The sequence below is a fragment of the Micrasema longulum genome, unplaced genomic scaffold (assembly GCF_059751315.1).
Source record: "Micrasema longulum isolate JH-2025_06_02 unplaced genomic scaffold, ASM5975131v1 h1tg002062l, whole genome shotgun sequence".
NCBI lineage: Eukaryota > Metazoa > Arthropoda > Insecta > Trichoptera > Brachycentridae > Micrasema > Micrasema longulum.
In genome coordinates, this window is record NW_028279229.1 from 65,593 (window position 1) to 82,715 (window position 17,123).

General features: G+C 31.9%; 1 protein-coding gene and 3 long non-coding RNA genes across 5 annotated transcripts in view; 1 reads left to right on the forward strand and 3 right to left on the reverse strand.

Moving 5' to 3' along the window:
• The window catches only part of LOC148273145 (uncharacterized), a 301,031-nt gene that overhangs the window by 20,566 nt on the left and 263,342 nt on the right, over positions 1-17,123 (reverse strand). The window lies entirely within an intron of this gene.
• Positions 3,377-4,678, forward strand: LOC148273148 (uncharacterized). 2 transcript variants are annotated; one of them, XR_015824676.1, is made up of 3 exons: positions 3,377-3,489; positions 3,618-3,780; positions 4,664-4,678. It is a non-coding gene; the product is annotated as an uncharacterized LOC148273148 (long non-coding RNA). The 2 variants fall into 2 exon arrangements; XR_015824675.1 differs by lacking the exon at positions 4,664-4,678 and having other exon boundaries at positions 3,618-4,021.
• Positions 12,459-12,902, reverse strand: LOC148273149 (uncharacterized). Its single transcript, XR_015824671.1, has 2 exons — positions 12,816-12,902; positions 12,459-12,686 (listed from the first exon to the last, which is right to left on the reverse strand). It is a non-coding gene; the product is annotated as an uncharacterized LOC148273149 (long non-coding RNA).
• Positions 15,390-16,253, reverse strand: LOC148273150 (uncharacterized). The gene is made up of 2 exons (XR_015824674.1): positions 16,167-16,253; positions 15,390-15,638 (listed from the first exon to the last, which is right to left on the reverse strand). It is a non-coding gene; the product is annotated as an uncharacterized LOC148273150 (long non-coding RNA).

Genomic DNA, 17,123 nt, shown 5'->3' on the forward strand with positions numbered 1-17,123 from the left:
CAAGTATGTAATAAAATATAATTGATTGAATTGGCATTCACTTCGTAACACTTCATTATAAGTTATTATATAAATAAATTTTGTTATTAGTGTTACACAATTTTTATTATTTTTCAAGAACACAACAACAGTTTCGAGAGGGCATTCTTCCCATCGACGGGTGATATAAAAGTAATATAGTAAACACAGAAAATTGTTCACGATGTTTTAGAATTTAAACAAAAAATAAAATAAATAATTATTGAAACTTAAAGCAGGGGGGTTTATTCCACTTATCTAAGGTGTTCGCATATAAATGGATAGTTATCTAAAGTGTAGATATGAAAACATGATCAATGAGGGAAAGGACGTTAAGTGAAATAGATTTATTTTAGAAGTTTTCTGGCTAGAAATTTAGCACATAAGTAAAAGTTACAATATTTAATATGTGGGAAGACATCACTTGGCTAAAAGAGTGTTAACAGAATTCACATTAAAAGAAAATGTATAAATTTTAGTAAGTAAATCGATTTATATTTAACGCTTTTTGGTTCGTTATTACGCACATTATTAAACGTTACAGTTTTCAATGTAGGCTTTCTACTAACTATCTTTAAATATATAATTCCTTTGTACGTGTAATGTCACCGTACTACCCCTAAACGGCATAACCGATTTACATACGGTTTTCAGAGAAATATAGATCTTTGTGCTGTGCGTGTTTGTATTAAAATCTTCAATTGAATATGTATAAAAAAGTTAGGAGCATTAATGTTTTATTCATCGATCTACCAGGGTTGCATTCGAGGAGAATGCATTTGCAAAAAATTAAAAGATGTAGTTTTTTTGTTTGTAAAAAAGTTTGTTTTTGAATATTTACAAACAACATTTGTTTTTTGTGGATCTCAATCAGATTCTTTCCTTAAATTCCTTTTTATTTCTACCCATGTATTTCATTTTATTAGATTTTTGTTAACACTCAAATAATATTAAATTCAATACATTTTTAAAAATTCTCATTTATTTTTTGCACCACAACAGGCCAAGAGGCCTAATTACGGTGGTGAATTACATTACAGAACAACCAGGCTTGAGAAAAAACACATTTTAATTTTTGTGTTCTCACCGGGAATCGAACCCGGAACCTTCCGTGCGTGAGTCAAGCGTCTTGACCACTACACCATGGAGGCCGTATTCCTACATAAGTACACCAATTTGTTGGTGAGATGACCGGAGTTTGACGTTTGCAAAAAGAATGCCATATTTATTTTATGTTTTGGAAATCAACCATAAACAAGTACCTACTTAAATTCAATATTTTTTTAATATAAACAATTTTTAGTTTTGGGATTTAATCAAAAACAAGTAACTAGATGCAAAGTATTTTTCCAAGATAACAGGCAATCCAACGTTCGGGCAGACAACGTCTGTCGGGTCCGCTAGTAGTAATAAATCGCTAAATCATTCAAGTTTTTTTTCATTCACTGGCAAAACAATAACTAGGTATTTGAATGGACAACAATCCTGACCGCGGGTTTCGGCCGAGCCGAAGTTTTGGCCGATATTCAGAAGTCGGCAGAACCGAAACTTCGAGCTGTCGCCAATATTGAATGTTAACATAAGTTGTGTGAATTTTTTTCCGGATTTAAAAATGAGCACCAAGAATTAAAACTGATGGTTTAGGCTATACACCGACATCATTCGAAAAAAACTTTCTGCCCTTCAAGATTGTATAAAAATAATATATTATTTACTTATTTGTTGTTGACAAAATAAGTTGTGTCCGTTTTTTTCAGATAAAGAGAGAAAGATATGTATGAAAGGTAAGTTACTGACTGCATAATAAATGTAAACAACGAATGTCTCGAGCAAGTAGAAGAATTTGTGTATCTGGGAAGCATGTTTTCAAGAGATGGAAGAGTAGAAAAAGATGTTGAAAGAAGAGTGAATGCGGGCAACAAAATGAACGGAGCACTACGCACAGTAATTTCTAATAAAAATATGTCAATCGAACCTTAACTGGCAGTGCACAACGGAGTTTTAGTCCCAACACTTATGTATGGAAGTGAAACATGGAACTGGCAGAGGAAAGATGAAAGCCGAGTGAACGCGGTTGAAATGCGATCTGTTAGACGAATGTGTGGGAAATCAATGTATGACAGGGTTACGAATGATGAAATCAGGCGAGAGTGTAAATCTGAGACAAGTATAATTGATAAGATTAAGAAAGGGTCTCTGAGATGGTCTGGTCACGTAGAACGAATGGACGACGAGATAATGGTAAAACAAGTATAAATGGCAAAAATGAACGGCAACGTTAGACGAGGACGACCAAGGAAGACGTGGCATGATCAGATAAACCAAAATCTTAAGTCTGGTCATGTCAAAAGCAGACAGAACCGAAGGGCATGTATGACAAGATGTATGAATGTGGAAGAGGCTAGGAGTGTATGCCAGGATAGACGTGTGTGGCGGTCCATTCTCTTTGCCTACCCCTACGGGGAAATGGCGTGATGGTAGTAGTAGTAGTAGTAGTAGTAAGATATGACAACAAGAAAATAGTAAATAATAAATTCTCCTTTATTATTTTAAAACAAATTAGTAAGTAGTGCATCTTCAACGTAAGCTTTGGCAGCTTTATTCAATTAAATGCGAACTGAAGGAAACGTCGAAAATGCTTTCATACGTCGACTTGACGTACCCTTTTTTCAGTAGAAAAAAATTAAATATGTAACGTAGAAAAAAATTGAATATGTTACGTAAAAAAAAAGTACAATACTAACGTTAACCATTTAAAAAAATACATTTCAACAGAGAGGGAAAACATTTTTGAGAAGGGAATATGGAAGTCTAGGCATTTACAGGACTTATGAGCTATCGTTTGTTAGTTTAAGTGGCCACTTTACACATTGTTTAACATTCACCATTCTGCCCATGTTTCAACATCCACAGTTCCTCAACTCTTCCATCTGTTGACTTTTGTGAAGTAAAAGAGCTGAAACCGTTATCGCGTGGGTGAGATTCATCCAGCTGAACCAAATCACCTACTAGGCAGCGCCTGAAAACAATTTTCCAATTTTTATACTTCTTTTACCAGATTGTTAATTTAAAAATGTTTGAGTATGTCCAAATACAAAAATGGACATACTCAAACATTTTTTTTTAATTTTGGTACTCATTTTTAAATATAAAATAACCGAACACAACTTAAAGTAACATCCAAAACCTTACGAATGCTGTTACGGTTTGCTTGAAATAAATCACGACTTGTTATTAACCGTATTGTGTAATGTAATGTAATTTAATAAATCACATTGTTTAATTTCTAAAAATGATTTCAATCTGTGATAATATTTATTTAGCGCACTTTTTAGAAACGTCATCCAATCAAAGTATAAAAAGCTCGGATCAATACGCAACATTACTATTCATCTCCGTGAACAGCAACCAATCAACATGCAGATCCAGAATCTCTTCCTCGCCCTCTTCGTGGTCGTCGCATCACTCATGGTAAGGACTTCGTACAGAATTCACCTCAACATGTCTCCTTCCCTTGCAGTAGGATCCACCGTTTAACTTGACACATTATAATATACAAGTCTCCGAAACAATCATTAATATAAATGTATCTCTTTCAGGCCACCACCTCAGCAGCTGCTGCTCCAGGCTACCGACCAAAGTACAGCAACTACCCCAAATACTACAACAAATATTAATTTCATCTAAAAAAAGCCTTTTTTAATTAACCACGCAAATAATAACCAATATGTATTCATTCCGAACCCAAGCTATGTAATTCTGGTAACTGTAATTCTGTTTTTTTTTTTTGAAGATATGAATTTTTATAACATAATTTAATTTACCATGTAGACAGTAAACATTTTTTTTACTCCTTGCCAAAACTCTATAATTCTGAATTTATTCATTTGTAAATGAATAAAAAAAAACACAGGAACTACCTAATACTACTACAAATCCTGTAGTATTATTTTATTTAAAATAATATGAAACATAGATAATAAACCTTTTCTTTACTCACAAATGTTTTTTTTCCAAAAATTCTACTGGATCCTATCACCTGTAATGCACTATTACTGATCATTATATATATGTACGAAAATAAAACTCTAATATTTGTACGCAAAGATATGCAAATGATAATATTTTAATGATAGTTCAATTTAAATACACATGTTTTCATTAATTTTTCATTCGTCTTTATACATTGGAGCGTTTATGGTTGGTGATCTGATAAGAAAATATGGAAATCATACCATTTTGCTATTTTTAAAAACCGTTCTTTCAAAGTCACGTAATCAATAAATCGAGTAAAATGAGTTAAATATAATTACATTTCGATTGGCAGATTACGCCTCGTCGTCGCCAGATAAGAATGCCTACGTTCACGTTGTGATCGCAATGTAAAAATACTTCCAGCGTGGGCATTCTCATCTGGTTACGAGGTATTATTTTATAAAAAATTATATGAAACTTAGATAAAAAACCTTTTCTTTACTCACAAATGTTTTTTTTTCAAAAATTCTACTGGATCCTATCACCCGTAATGCACTATCACTGATCATATGTATATATTATAGTTTCAGTAGGCTCCCCCGTTTAACTTAACACTGCATAATATACAAGTACCTGTAACAACCATTAATATTGAATGTATTTCTTCCAGGCCATCACCTCAGCCGCTGCCGCTACCGCTGCCGCTGCCGCTGCCGCTGCCGCTGCCGCTACCTACTACCCCAAATACTACAACAACTCTTAATACCTTGACAAGTGCATAATTTAATTTACCATGTAGAAAATCATGGAAAATTATTCATTCCAAATCTTAGTTTTGAAATTCTGGATTTTTTTTGGATAATTTGAATTTTCATTTTTTTGAGTGAAATAAATTTACGTTTATTCAATTTTTTTGTTCGTTTTTTTACAATTAAATACTTTTTTCAATCACATAATTTTTAGTTGCAGTTTTTTGTAGGATAACGTTTTAAGGTATAATAAATAAACACCTTAATATATGCGACCCACGCGAGTTTAATGCCAGCAGTTAGAATTCAACAATGCTTGAGTATGTCCAAATGTTCATAGATAGGCTAGATTTCATTGGTAGCTATTTATATTCACTGAATAGTTAATTAATATACAGGGTGTTCTTTGAACCCTGTCACATCTGAAACCACGATGATCAGTATGGGCAAGAAGACATATTAACATATTAAAAAATATATTTAGAACAAAGAAAATTTAAAAAATAAAATATTAAACAAAACAAATGGTGGCTTACTTCTGCAGAGGAAAAGCGAGGGGAGCGCGGCTGCGCATTTTTGGCGTATCTGACTTCCCCTTCCCGTCCTTTTTTCTTCCTAGCAGAAATCAGAAACCATTTGCTTTTTCTGATATTATAATTTTGAAAATTTCATTCGTTCTAAAAATTTATTTTCATGTGCCGATATGTCTTCTTACTAATACTGATCATTGTGGTTTCGGATGTGACAGGGTTTAATGAACACCCTGTATATGTGTTTATATCTTTATTTATTGTAACAGAGGGAAAACATTTTTGAGAAGGGAAATGGAAGTCTAGGCATTTATAGAGCTTATGACCTGTAATTGTCTGGTTTAGGTGGAAAATAAATCACAGCAAATATGGAAAACGTTTTAGAGAAGGGAATATAGAAATCTAGGCATTAAGGATCCGTAGCGTATCTTCATAATCGCTCGAGACGATTTGTCTTTAACTATGACGTCATGGTGGAGGTACGACGTCTATGGCTTCCCATCATAATTGCAGCCCTGTTGCGTGACGTGTCTCATGTTCATTGATTTGCAGCCCGATTGGAGAACTGTGTCCACAAAAATTTGTAATTTGCTCGACGGAATCATGTGGAATGTAGACAATAAACAAAAAGAAATCTGGGGCTATTCATTTGTTTGATTAATAAATTAATATTTTATCCAAGCAACAACCCCAAATTCTATTTTTTAGAAATCCTTTAGTAATAACTTTTTTCCAAAATAATATGAAACTTAGATAACAAACGTTTTCTTTACTCACTAATGTTTTTTATTTTAAAAAATCTACTGGATCCTATCAACTGTAATGCATTTATCACAGTACTTCAGAAATCCTAACAGGATTGAATCTTATATTTGTCTGCAAAGATTTGAACCACGAATCTTTGAGCCGTGAGTCCGAGACACTAACCACGAAACCATAACCCGATCCTGATTCCGGTTGTTTAATGTACATATATTTTTATTTACTTGATTTTTTGTTCTTTCGTCTTTATGCATTCGAGTGTTTATGTCGGCCTCTTGGTGTAATGGTTAGAGCGAATGCCTACCATGCAAGAGGTCTCGGGTTCGATTCCTGACATGGTTGATAGGAAATATTTATTTAAAAGAGTGCTTTCACACTTGAATATTTTAAATTAGTATTGCATAGACTTCGATGCTTGCTTCCGCATTTCGTTTTGTTTGCCGTCTATTACGCTATGATTCATTACCACCAATCTTAACTGTCACGTATATGAGGTTTAGCCAGCAAAAATCAGACCTCGGAAATACAATTTCTTCAGAACAGAGCTCTAAAAAACATTCTGGGACTTAAATGGGATTCCCATTTCAAGGATATCTACCAACAAACAAAGATACTTCCTTTCAAGGTAATACCATTGCATCACATAACACTACTATTTTAAATATCGTAAACTGTTCTGTTCACACAAATTTAAAATACACATTTGGTCATGATATTCACAATTACAATACGCGTTTCTCAGGGAATCTTCATGTGTCTTAGTTTCGCACAATGAAGTTTGGCAGTTGATCTTTGAAAAATTTTGGCCATTTTGAATACAATAAACTGAGAACCCGATGAGCTAATTCACGAAAAATCGAATATAAAATCCTTCTTCGAATCGAATATAAATTCTTTTTATAAATGTCATTTTTTCAAAACAATTATCTTATTCCCTACCATCAAACATTAAACCGGATTTCTACACAACTAATAATATAGGATCATTGTTAAAAAATCACAAAGACAAAGTCCATAAATATAATAAATCTGGAATATACCAATTAAATTGTAATGATTGCGATTCAATCTACATTGAAAAAACTAAAAGAAACTTTAATATTAGAGTAAAAGAACACCTAAGATGCTTAAATAATAATATTTTTTCTGAATTTGCAAATAATGTGATAGAAAATAATCATAACTTCAATAAAGACACTGGATTAAAAGTACTTCATGTTGAAAATAAAATATTAAAATTAGGCAACTTAGAAATCTTAGAAATTAAAAAAGCGATTCATAATAAGAAAACAATAATGAATAATGATGTAATAACTTATATATAAATATAAGTTATTATAAATATAAGTGATATATAAATATAAGTTATTACATCATTACAATGGAATTTCATCAAGAATTGTCAGTAAATAATTTAAATGAAATAATAATTAATAACCAAATAAACAATATTTCTTTTGGTCCTCTCCTGGCTTACTTCGAAAATAATGATATCAAATTACCACCCGTGTAAGAAAAAACCACTTGATTTATTGGGTCCACGTGTAGTATTTAGTGAACATGATAGAAACAAAATAAAAAGGAATCAATTCATTAGTTACGTAAACCTTGACAAAGAAGCTTGTTTGCTTTGAAACCGGTCGGTGAAAAATAAAAATTAGTGGTTTAAAACAGAGTTGTATTTTTTATTTTACCCTTTATTTTATTTAATGATTTCTTATTAAATTATCATAATCTCAAAATGTCACCGTTACAATTAATATTATAAATGAAAACATGTTTGATCAGCTCTGTATACAGAACTGTAACACAATTGATATATTAAAAACTCTCCTCAGAAACGATTTGATAAATAGCAAATTTAGATTTCTGGTCACACGGTTAAAAACATCAAAAGAAAGTAAGTATTTATTTTGAAACGCAAATATTTTAAAAACGCATTCAAGATTCATCTCAGTTCAGAAGAAAGCGTGAGATATTGCTCTATAAAATAAGAATAATTACTCCTTTGCAATATGAACAACAATACCACTTTTCATAGAAAACGGTGTTGGACACACTCAATATGGCCAAAATCAGTTCTATAGAATGGAAACCAAATTAAAGAAGCATATTATAGATGGAGTCGAACTAGTGAGCAGTAAAGAGTTTTGATGGTATTTATATTTTTGATGTTGTCATTTTATAGTTAAAACCAAAATTATTTTAAGCGGATAAAGGCAACTTCTTCTAGCTCTTTCTAGAGCATATAGGACATGCTCGACGGATGCACTCCCGGTTCTAACGGGCTTTTTCCCTTTGAATCTGGAGGTTAAGCGACGATATTCAAATTTCTACCTCAAAAGAAGGCGTTCCTCTGTTATTGGTGGGGTCCGTCTACTCCCAACTGAAGGAATCTCTCAATCGAATATAAAAAAATGTATTTAAATGCTATTCTTGATGCTTGGCAATCGCGATGGGAATCTTCCCCTTTAGGGTTACCTTTCTTTATTTTCCTTCAATCTGTCAGCGCTTAAAATTTTCTTGGGTTATCCCCGATCACTGGACTACACAGTTTTTATCAGGCTATGGTAAATTTAATAAAAAAAATATTTGTTTTAATATTGTTGACTCCCCTTCGTGCTGCCGCGGATATCCTAACCAATCTTCCGAATACATCCTGTGGTCTTGTCTCTTTCCTCTACTCTATAACTGAATGGAGTTTCTTGTTACTATCCGTGGCCCTGTTATAGGTCCTGTCGGATATACAGGTCTGGTGGCTTCCAAAAATAATTTCAAGGATTTTAAAAAGTTTTGTAATCATTTCGGCGAATTGATTAAGTCCAATCAATTTAATCCCAGTCAGTGAAGAATTCACTTTTCTCTTTTCTTAATCCAATGAAGAAGAACTTCTGGATTTCTTTCTTTTAGCACAAAAATGCTAAGGCTACCAGATTATAGAGAGCTCTTTTAGGCAGTTTTCCTCGTTTGACAACAAGCAAATTTTCCGTGTACGTGGGCACCGCCAAGGAGACTTATGTCCTCAGATGCGGTGGGCGGTATATGGTGGGCAAGCTGTTAAAACCAAAAAGTTTTAGAGATTAGTTTGCAAATCCCATTTCAAAATGGAGGAATCTCTTAATCTTTATTAATTGGAGAAACGTTCAATTGAGATGAACCTTGCATGCATTTTTAAATACTTAGTGTCATGGGTGATATCCAATCTCAGTTGCAAGTAACTTTTTTTCATATTCCTAACCAAGTCAACAAATGTCAAAATCTACTATTTATCAAATCTTCTAAATGCAACTTTTGTTTTTATGCCCCAATGTCTAGAACGTGTAGATTAGTCAAATTCTCACACAACTTGGAATTCTTCAGGATAGATCTTTCGGCATTTTGTAGGTCTTTTCGCCACTAAAACAGTGTGAAATGTAAATGGATTTGCATGGTTCAGTTTGTCTTATATGTTCATGGTGTTTATGAATATATTGTCTACCATTATATTACTGCCCTTGCTTGTCTTTACTATAAAGTTTTATATTATTTTTGTTCACCTTATTATATTTATGTTTTTTCATCTCACTGTTGCAATTGGTGTAGGCCGTTTATACAATAATGAAAAAAACCAAAATAAATTTAACACTTTGTTTTTATTATCTTCAATCCAGTTACGCACGACAAGTTTTGGGTTGTCAGAATTGGACAAAAGAGTATGGTATACTAATAAACCCATCTAAAGCACAAATTATGTTTGCGGGTAGTCAAAGATTGCTTGGTAAGCTAGACGTATCTTCACTTAATCCTCTGAATTTCAATGGTACCAATATTCATTACAAGAAATCCGTAAAATATTTAGGTGTACAAATGGATGAACATCTCTGCTGGCGAGCTCATACTAATGAATTAAGCTGCAAAATATTTTTTAGGCTTCACTTACTTAGAAGGTTGCAAAAATTCTAACCCATTAATACTAAATGCACTCTTGTACAAGTGTGACTACTACCCATTCTAGATTACGCTGATGTTTTCATGACAATTTTAAGTTGTGAGCAACTTGATAAACTTGAACGATTTCAGAATACACGCATAAGGTGCATTTTTGGTCTTAGGAAATATGACCACATTTTTAGTTATCGTAGACAACTAAAATGGTTAAAAATTAGACAGCGGAGGTACTATCACTCCCTCTCACTTCTGTTCAATATACTTCATAATCCCAATGTTCCTATATACCTGCATGAAAAATTTCAACGCTTATCAGTTCATGGTTGACCTCTTTGTTCTAATTCTCAAGGCACTCTCGTAATACCCTTCCACAATTTTTCTTTCTTCTCTCACTCAAATAGTGTCCATGCGGCTCGACTGTGGAATCATCTCCCATCCACCATCAAAGATGTTACTACAGTATCTCTGTTTAAATCACGTCTGAAAAAACATCTCCTTTCTCTTTCTTAATCTCTCCTCCCTTCTTTTTTCCATTTCTCATTGAGTAATAGTTTTGATTTAAGGTAATTTATAAACAAATACGTTTATTTCTATTTTTATTCTATTTATTCTATTATTCTATTTTCTTATTTTGAAATAGAGCAATCTCTTAATCTGTCTTCATTGGAGAGACGTGGAACTGAGATGGACCTTATATGCATTTTCAAAATACTTAATGCTTTAAGTGATGTCCCATCTCTGTTGCAATCAATTTCTTTTCATGTTCCCAACCGTGTCACCAGAAGTCAAAATCTGCTATTTATAAAATCTTCTAAGAGCAACTTTGGTTTTTATGCCCCAATGTCCAGAATATGTAGATTAGTCAATTCATCACACGACTTGGAATTTTTTGGGATAGATCTTCCGGTTTTTCGTAGATCTCTTCGCGATTAAACAGTGTGGGATGAAGTGGGATTGGCATGGTTTAGCTCAAAGTTTTTGGTCTTTCATTTTTTAAATATATTGTATACTATTATTGTTTTGCCCTTTTTTGTCTTTGTTAAATAGTTTTATGTTCTTTCTGTTCAGTTTCTTGCATTTATGTTTCTTCATGTAACTGTTGTAGTTGGCTTAGGCCGCATATATATAATAAATAATAAATAAATATATCTTTAAATTTTTAATCTTTATTTTCTTTTGAATATGTTCTGTAACTTGAATTATAAAAAAAATACTTTTATTTTATTGGTTGGTTGGAAGAATTTGCCATTTGGCAATAAGCTCGCTAATGTACAAATAACATTAAGTACAAGAAATGAAATAAATAAAAAAAATTAGTAATAACAACCTTTCACCACATGTAAATGGAAATGCTTGTGTTTTTATTTATAAGAAACTCGTGCGTGGCGTAGAAATACATAATTTATTATATAAATAAAACACGAGTGATACTTTAATCCACAAATTTGGAATATCCAGTGACCGGTTTCATTGCTTTCGCGACATCTTCGAGACTGGTATCTTTATTAAAAAGTTAAATGTATTTATACAGAACAGAAGTTAAGATACATAGTTCAAAGTTATATGTAAGTAAATTAAATAAAGTTATTTTTATCTTAAGGATCATTATCAATAATTTTTCTTTGGGTTAACTAATTAATTCATATAATGCTATTTTAATGAGTTTAAGTATTTTATTTATTTTTTATATATATATATATATATATGTATAAATACATTTAACTTTTTAATAAAGATACCAGTCTCGAAGATGTCGCGAAAGCGATGAAACCGGTCACAGGATATTCCAAATTTGTGGATTAAAGTATCACTCGTGTTTTATTTATATAATAAATTACAATGAACTTCCATCAAGAATTCTCACTTACAAACTTAAATGTTTTAAAAATACATAGTCTTTTATTTATAAAACATTTACATGCTATTCTTATAAATGGCGTAGTAATAAGTAATGAAATCACAAATTGAATTTCGTTATTTTATTATATTCATACGTGTCAATTAGTGGCTTGTTTCTTGGCTCAATATTTGCGCAATGCCTATGTATGTGCGTACTCATGATATTATTATGTTTTTAAAAAATAATTTATGTTTTAATGAATGTGCAGAGTTGAGTATGCAGGTTTTTATTTACTTGGAAAATCATATATGCAAAATTAAAAAATCAAACGAGCCAAGAAGTGCGGTGTGTCGGAATACTTGAGCGGATCTACCGGTCAATGCCTATTTCGTTTGCATGGTGTATCCTGTCTAGGCTATCTCAGTGTTTTTTAAAAATCATACAAGATTGCCTTACATCAATAAGTCTTTAACAACTCTTCTTCTTAGGGACTAAAAGGTATTTTTAGTACTACTCTCAAAACAGATTTATATTGTTTTACCTATATTTTTTTAAACATCGTAAGCATGCAATTTATAACATTTAAATTAATGCATAAATTGTACCGAGTGAGGTATTTGTAGTGACGCGATAATATTTTCTAAAGAAAAAACAACATTTTTGGATGTACGTTAATTTATTTTAGTCAGTTAAATAAAAATTCATATCATAGAAAAAAAATCGGGATAGCATGGCTTGGGTTTAGAATGAATAAATTTTGGTTATTGTTTACATGGTAATTTAAATAAGGCTTTGCTTAAGAAGAAATTAATATTTGTTGTAGTATTTGGGGTAGTTGCTGTACTTTGGTCGGTACCCTGGAACAGCGGCTGCTGAGGTGGTGGCCTGGAAAAGACACATTTAACATTAATGGTTGTTACAGGGACTTGTATATAATGCCGTGTCAAGTTATAAAGTGAACCCTACTGCAAGGGAAGGAGACGTGTTAGGGTGAATATTGCATGAAGTGCTTACCATGAGTGATGCGACGACCACGAAGAGGGCGAGGAAGAGATTCTGGATCTGCATGTTGATTGATATCTGTTCACGGAGATGAATAGTAACGTTGCCTTCCGAGGCAAATCTTTTATACTTTAATTTTGTTACAGTTTTGTATGAAGAGCTGAACAAATATGTATTTTTTATAATGTCAACTGTCATCGTGACATTTTCATTAGACAACAATAAAAATACAAACTCACGTTAACAAAATAATTATGGGGTTTGATTGTATGTCCAAATGCTTGCAGTCTGGCTGGATTTTCTCCCTAGAGAGTTATTCATATTTAAATTTGTTGCAACAGAGAGGGATAACACTTTTGAGAAGGGAATATGGAGGTCTTGGTATTTTTACAGGGCTTATGACCTGTCGTTGGCAAAATTCAACAGACAGAAGAGTTGAGGAAATGTGAATGTTCAAACATGGGCGGAATGATAAATATTACACATATGTGTAACATAACAATGTGTGTAAAGTGGCCACTCAAACCAGCCAATGTCAGGTCATAAGCTTTGTAAATGCCTAGACTCTTATAGTCCCTTCTCAAAAATGTTTAACCTCTCTGTTGCAATAAATTTAAACAAAAAATATCGAATACATGAATTTTATGTGTGATTTTTGTAAGTCTAATCATTAAAAAAAAAACTTCAATTTGAGACATTAATGAAAATTTTCGGATCACATTTAACATAGATTTTTAAAAAACAAGAATAAAATTCCATTTGTCAGTGAATTTTATAACACACATCCGACTGTCACCTTATGCGTTTTTCGCGCAATTCTTATCTTTATTGTTTAAAATAATATAAAGTTAAGAATTTGGAGATATTGTCAACCTTTGGCACGTGCTGTATATAACTGTTGAGCTTGCCATTACAAACTAATACCAACCAAATAAAATTTAATCAATAAGGACAGTTTATCAATAATTATTTCCCAAATAACAATATTAAAAAAATAAAGGAAACTATAATAAAAATATTCTAGTAAAATGGCTAAATAGTGCAGAACCAATTCTACCATGCATAAAAAAAACTTATTTCATTTTCATGTTACAATGTAGAAATAACTTACATTTGTAAGAATAAAATTGTCTAAATAAAAACCTTTAGCCACTGCTTACTAGTCAGACTTTTGTGGGTATTAAAAGGTTCTTCACAGGCTGATAGAATATAATAAATCGTATTTCAGTTAAAAACATATTTATATAAAGTTTATATTTGAAGCACTAACTTTGTGGTTATTCATTATAATAAAATAAATAAAATTACTTTTTTATTAACTACTAGTTTTTATTTTCCACCGACCGGTTTCAAAGCAAACAAGCTTTTTCATCAAGGTTTACGTAACTAATGAATTGATTCCTTTTTTATTTTTTATTTTTATCGTATCTTGACGAAGAAGCTTGTTTGCTTTAAAACCGATCGGTGGAAAAAAAAATAGTGGCTAAAAACAAAGTTGTTTTATTTATTTTATTTCAAATATATTTAATTTAAATCTATTTTTAAGTTGACAGGGAGGTTGCGGACATTACGGTTTGGTAGAGTATTCGGACTTAAAGTATTTTTTAGATTGTTTTTAAATCAGTTATTAACGACGATTTTTAATGTAACAATGTGTTGAATGCGCATACTTTAACATGATGTATAAAATACATTTTCAATTGCAAAGGCTATAAACTTTTATTTTTATTTTTTATATGGGAGTAGCATTCTATTTTTAACCTTGCTTATAATATTACAAGGTTTTTCAAAAGATAATTTTTCTGCAATCACATTTCTTTATATTTATCTAAACTGAAGGCTATCAATTAAGAATTACCGAAGAATTTTCATTTGGGCGGGGCGAAGTAATATTAAGTTAGGACAACATTGTAAATTTGGATAACTCAAATCAGCCACAAAAATCAATGGCTGTGGAAACTAAAGATGAATAATAATAAAAATAATAAAATTTGGCTGATTTACCTAGCGCCATTTTTGTGAAAAATCGTCTCAAGGGCGCTTTACAATTGTAAAATTAAACTTACATTCTAACTAAACTAAAGTGACATATTATATTTTCTGATTAAAAATTGAGGGTTTGATTAACTAAAGAAGTGGATTTCAGTTGGGATCTGAACTGACTGAGACTGTCGATGATTCGTTAGTTTGAAGGCAATTGGTTCCAGGCAGAGGGGACGGCAACGGTAAAAGCACGATCTCCGAATCGAGTGTTGAAGAGCGCTGGATTTCGACAACTTTTCCTCTGCCTGAATCAAATGCTGATCTAAGAAAAGATTTTCTTTGAGATGTATTTTCCCTAAAACAAAGGTCCGATAGGTATCTTGGAGGCATTTCATGAAGGGATTTGAATACTGTCCGGCAAAGCTTGTATTTTATTCTCTCTGGGCTTTTTAACTAATGGAAATCTCGAAGATGTTGTGAGAAGGTATAAATACATAAAACTTTATTTAGAAAACTTTTAAAACGACATTTTAATAAATCCTATCAATAAATAATGTAATCAAAACTGTATTTAATTGTAAAATATGAACGAAAGAAAACAAATTTTTTGGATGTACGTAAATTTATTTCAGTCAGTAAAATAAAAATTCATATCTTCAAAAAAAAAAAAAAAACAGAATTACAGTTACCAGAATTACATAGCTTGGGTTTGAAATGAATACATTTTGGTTATTATTTGCGTGGTAGATTAAAAAAGGCTTTTTTTAGAAGAAATTAATATTTGTTGTAGTATTTGGGGTAGTTGCTGTACTTTGGTCGGTAACCTGGAGCAGCAGCTGCTGAGGTGGTAGCCTGGAAGAGACACATTTAATAATAATAGTTGTTACAGATACTTGAATATTATGCAGTGCCAAGGTAAATGGTGGAGACTACTGCAAGGGAAGGAGACATGTTAAGGGAAAGATTAAAGTAACAATAAATAACGAGAAAATGTTTCAAAAGGCTATAAAAAAATGGATAGTGGAGCTAGGTAGAAGTAAAATAGATTGTCTCATTCGCCCAAACCAATATTGAATCTATTGCTCCACAAGTTTATTGCTTATGTTAGGTTTTTGTTATTTTCATTGTGCGTTTTGTAATATAAATAATAAAGATGTACACATACACCTAGCTTTTAAAACAATCTGAATATTTTGTTAATTATCTCTGTTTTTTACTCGCAAGTTAGTCTTTTTTGTTTATTCTTAAATGCAAAAATATTTCAAAAGAGTATATTGTTAAGTGTCCTCGGCACGGGTAACCCCAGTGAGGTCACATTATTTCATCATTGATTATAGTTTGTAAAAGTAAAATATGAATAAATAAATATGAAGTCCTTACCATGAGTGATGCGACGACCACGAAGAGGGCGAGGAAGAGATTCTGGATCTGCATGTTGATTGGTTGCTGTTCAAGGAGATGAATAGTAATTTTTCCTACCGATCCAAGCCTTTTATAGTCAATTTTGGAAAAAATATGTAAAAAAACTTAACAAATGTTTACACAGATTTACGCACAATTTCTTAAAAAAACATTTGATGTTTAGTTAACATATTCGAGCCAGGCGGTGAAAAAACGTTTTAAACAGTATGTAAAGTGTCCATTTTAACCATCCAATGATAGGTCATAAGCCCTGTTTATACCTTTGCTTTCATAATCCCATCCCAGAAATGATTTCCCTGTCTGTTGCAACAAATTTAAATATAAGTCAAATTTGTATTTTTTTATAAAACCAAAACATAAATTACATTTGTCTGAACTTTAAGGCTGTGATATGTTTTAGTCTGCAGTTAGGGAGGAATAAACCTACTCAAACATGTAATTTAAGCGTTAAGTAGATATGCAGTGGCGTGGAATTTTGATGAACAGTAGCTCGATCACAAATAACCATCGACGTGCTAATTTCTCACCATGGTTGCTTATCGTATTCGCGATCACAATGGAACATCCGTGAACACCTAATATTAAATGTCAACATATTTACGTTTTGCGACGTATAATCTTGCTGCGCCATCACATATTTGAATGCCACCGGTGTAAAAATGGAAAATATTCCAAAACTGCTATTTTTATTTATTTATTATTTATCACGCTATTTGTCAAGAAAAATGACAAGAAAAGCAGTCGCCATGGTAATTGTACTTTAATTTTCACTTTTTTGTAGTAGATACTCCTTACTATTTTGCAAATTCAATATATTGCATTATTTTTTATAGTAAACGCTGATTTTTCGCCAGTGAACTGTATTTATTTACTTGAAAAACAAAAAACCAACCGACCTGAACGTTGACTTAGAGA